Genomic DNA, 5,000 nt, shown 5'->3' on the forward strand with positions numbered 1-5,000 from the left:
GATCTCAAACTAAGTACAATGATTCCTCACGGAATCAATATCTGTTCCCTTTTTGAACCGGTCTTCTTTGTCTTATCATAGTTTTCTCTCAATTGTAAATTAAATTTTCTTCCCCTATACCGCGCTGATATGACCTAAATGAGTCGTAAGCGCCATAAAACCCTTTAAAAGAAAAAAAAATCCCTTTATTCATCCCATAGGGGAAATTTCTCTCTCGGGTCTATTCCAAGGGAAGACTGGAATAACCCAGGCGGCAGCCGCAGTGCAGCGCCGCAAATTGAGCTAGGGCGAAGTGACTTGCTCAAGGCCACACAGCGCAGCGGCGGGTGATCGAACTCTCTTTGGGTTTAATTGAGACTATTTAGCTTTTACAAAATATAGTGTTCAACATAACACTAACACCGTGTTTTCCAGAGCGTTGTGAGTGTATTGGTCGTGAGTTTGTTTATGTGTGTATGTGTAAGCGTGAGTATACATATATATGTGTGTGTGTGTGTGTGTGTGTGTGTGTAGATGACTGTAGCTCTGTTTTTTGCTACGTAAACCGTTCAGTTTTTAGATTTCGGTTGGATGGGGACTATTTCTTTCGTTGTTTATGTGTTTTGTTATGGTTTTTTTTTCTTATTGGTGTTTTGTTTTTAGTTTTTTGTCGTTCGGGAGGAGGATGTTTTTATGGGTTTTTTATTTTTATTGAACGTTGTTTTGTTTTTTTAAATATGTTTTTTGACTTTTGTTCTACCGTGATTTGGTTTTATTTTGTTGTTGATTTTGATTTATTTGGGATGGGGGGGGGGGGGGGGGGGGTGTGTTCTGGTGCAGTCCGTGAAGCGACATAATATTGTGATCTCAATTTCAGATTAAACATTATTTCAAAGACCAAAATTTCCATTTTCCATTGGGTTTTTCTCCCATTATATATATATATATATTATATATATATATATATATATATATATATATATATATATATAATATATATATATATATATATATATATATATATATATTATATATATATATATATATATCGTACATGCACTTGGATATTTCTTTTCCTTATTTCAAATCAACTTAATGCTCACAGAACATGGTTCATGCACATCGCTACTCCTGTTTGCCTTTATTATAATATATATATATATATATATATATATATATATATATATATATATATATATATATATATGTGTGTGTGTGTGTGTGTGTGTGTGTGTGTGTGTGTGTTGCGTGTTTGTTTGTTTGTTTGTTTTTTCTAATTTTGCTTTTTTTTTTTTGTTTTTTTGTTTTTTTTGTTGTTTTTTTTTTTGTTTGGTCATTTAAATTTTTTTAAATCATTAAAGTTTGTTTATTTTCTTTCTCTAATTTCATTTTTTAAAAGATTATATTATGTTATCATAAGAAAATAAGGATATGTTTTATTATATCGTAGGTGGAAATCTGGCGATGTAATGGTTTATGTGTACAAAACAATATCGTGCGCTGTTGTGCGATAAAAAATAATATTGTTTATCAACTGGTTTGTGTGTGTGCGATAAAAACGTCATCAACGAACGATGGTACAGCCAGGGGAAGTAACAAGTAAAATGTGACCAGTTTTTGTTATGTCCCATTTTTCTCGCATTGCTTCTCTTCTGAAGGTGATATTTTAAAAAAGTGAAAATTAATAGTTTCGAGTGTTAGGGAAGAGATTAAATCAGAATGAATGCATAAAGCTGAAGTTTCGATTGAAGATCTTTTGTCAGAAGAGAAACAGAAGAAGAAAAAAAACTTGAATAAGAGAATCAGCATGGTATATAATTACTCATTCGTGGCATTTTACAGCATGTGTACATTTATGTATGTGGATGTGAATTCATGTGTGAAAGAACGAATGGAACAGTGAGATACATAGATAGACAGATAGATAGATAGATAGATAGATAGATAGAAAGAGCGAGAGTGTGTGTGTGTGTGTGGGTGTGTGTGTGTGTGTGTGGGTGTGGGTGTGTGGGTGAGTCTGGGAAGAAAGAATTACATATGTTGAAATTGCAGAGCGATTTGAGAGGATGAATTAGATACGTACAATTTTGTAAAATACGCCTTAGAATTATTTCTATGCGATGAATTCTATAATAAATAATAAGCATATTATGAGATTATCTTATTTAGAGTCCAGTCTTATCTTTGTTGATATTTTGTTTTGTTTTGGTGTGTAGATATATGGGTATGGGAGGGGGTTGCTATTTTTATTGTTCTTGCTTTTTTTGTGCTTTTGTTTTGTTTTTTCTTTGTTGTTATTGTTGTTGTTGTTGTTGCTTTTGGAGCAGGAGGTCACGTTGTGTCTTCTATCTTCTTATAATATCTGTGTTTTCCAAGTTTCTTTCTGTCTTTGTCTTGGAATGGGAGCAATTGGTTTTGTCCTAGCCCTGGCCAGAGGCCATGGCTGGAAGGGAAACAGTCAGACGTAAAGTTATACTTTGAGAAGATGGTATTCTTTTCCCTTGTAAACCATCACTCTGTTATGTACTGTTGCATTTTTTAGTTAAAATTATATAATGGTTTGTAAATATTTAAGTGTACTCCTCTTACTCTTAGTGGTGACCTGTGCTTGTGTCTGGATGAGACTTGTAGGTGATCTCAAACTAAGTACACTGATAGTGTAGGTGATCTCACACTAAGTACACTGATAGTGTGCTCTTGGAATCTACATCTCTGTTAGGACCCTTCTCCTTTATCTTACTTTTTCTCATGTGCTTTCAAATCAAAGTTAAATCTATAACTTTTTTGACTATTTTAATTAATTAATGTAATTCAGCTTTTATATAGCGCAATATCCACTAAACGTGTTCAAAGCGCTTTACAAGGGGTCCCTGGGCAACAGCAACATTTAACATGTAGGACGGCACATGACGCCTGTTAGGCGATATTACATTTTTTTCGGACAGAGACAATGCTGTTAGCGGCCAGGTACTCATTTTACACCGGAGTACGGTGAGAGAATGTGAATAAAGAGCCTTCTCCAATGACTCAACTATGCGCCGAGCGAGGCTCGAACCCGATCCCAAAGCGAGTGTCATACCACAAGACCACATAGGCCATCCCATTTTCTTCCATTTTTTCTGGCGCTGAAATGACCTAAATGTGTCGCAAGCCCCGAAAAAAAAACCCTTTAAAAATAATTTTTTTAAATTGGTGCTTTTGTTTTGTTTTCTTTATTGTTGTTGTTGTTTGTTTGTTTGTTTGTTTGTTTTTTAAATTTTGTTTTGTTTTCTGTTTTGTTCTCAATCTTAATGTAGCACAATCACTGAAATTTTCAATTTGCCTCTTTACTGTCTGTGGGAGACTTTAGTCAGCTGTATATTATGTCATTAAACTCGTGGTGCTTTGTATTCTATCGATATGAAAGGTTGTGTAATACCATTAATCTGTAAAGACAACTGCAATGCCGTCAAACCTTGTCTACATCTTGCTGTCGGTTTAGGATCCCCTGAATAAAGCTTTGAGCACATTTATTTTATATTGCGCTATATTATGTGATATGCAAAGTGATGAAGGAGCTATCGGTAAGGTCTTTCAAGATATTTACTGTTCTCTTTTTATTATTTTTGTCCTCTGTCTAGAATGAGATGATTGGTTTATGCCCAGACATTAACTGGAGTCATTTTCAAAACGGCAGACATTCGGATGTTCTTGTGAAAGTATATCTTTTTGAACGAGATGATGTTTCCCCCACTCCCCCCTCCCCTCACACCCACACACACGAACACACACAATGATCGTATAATCTTGGAGTCCGTGTTTAAACCATTTCCCTTTGTCCTGATTTTTCTTGTGTGCTATTAATTGTTATTCTAGAATATTTTTTTTAATATCCCAGTTTCTTCCTTTTTACTGGCGCTGATTGGACTTTAATGTGTTACAAGTGCGGTAAAACCCTTAACCCTCTCCTTACCACCTGTTGCAAAATCATCATATTTGTTACGATGCAACCTGTCACTTTTCTCATCCAGATTTCATTTCTTTTTGCTACAGCTATAAAATCTTGACATTCTGTAAAAGTGCCAATATTGTCGAACAATATTATGTATAGAATGTGCTTGTTGCTTTTTTGTTTGAGTAAAATATATCTGTTTTTGTGCTGGGTGGGTGTGAAGTTCTGGGGAAAATTCTGAAAATGGCTGGTAAGGAAAGGGTTAAATACAAAACAAAAACAAAAAAATCAAAGACTCCACTTTGAATAGACCTTTTACAGAAGACTTCAGGTTGCCTCTGGCTAGGTACATGTTGGAACTGATGGCTTTTACTTTGTAAACAATTCCTCTTTTTCTACTTTTTTTTTTTTTGGGGGGGGGGGAGGAAGGAGGGGTGGTGCCTGTGTTGTAGGAACAATTCCAAATTCATCTGTTCTTCTGTGGTGTGTGTCATCTTCCTTTTTGATTTTAGTAGCTCCTTTTTTTATTTTAGGAGCTGAAATAATGATCTAACCTAATCAGAAACTCCGTTTGACTTTTAAAAACTACACCACCTTGGCGCTTATTGGCGCTTAAACCTAACAATAAAGACAATAATAAATAACCGTCGAGCTATTCATGACTACCAAACCCGTTAACAGTTAACAGTTATTTCCCTTCTTTCTCTTTGCGACACAGGAGTTCTGCTATATTATGGTTTTTTTTTTAATGAGCTTTATATAGGGCAATATCCACTAAATGTGCTCAAAGCGCTTTACAAGGGGTCCCTGGTCAACAGCAACATTTAACATGTAGGACGGGACATGACGCCAGTTAGGCAATATTACAATTTTTCGGACAAAGACAACGCTGTTAGGCCAGGTACTCATTTTACACCTGAGTACGGTGAGCAGAGAATGTGAGTAAAGAGTATTTTCCATGGACGCAACTATGCTCGAACCCGGGACCTTCCGATCCGAAAGCGAGTGTCATACCACAAGACCGCATAGCCGCATTGAAAGGCAAGAAAGCCATTCATGAAGTAGACCGGATTCAGTACGGGCACACTAT

Source organism: Berghia stephanieae, chromosome 8 (assembly GCF_034508935.2).
Source record: "Berghia stephanieae isolate SIO BIC M18660-M18661 chromosome 8, UCSD_Bste_1.3, whole genome shotgun sequence".
Classification (NCBI taxonomy): Eukaryota; Metazoa; Mollusca; class Gastropoda; order Nudibranchia; family Aeolidiidae; genus Berghia; species Berghia stephanieae.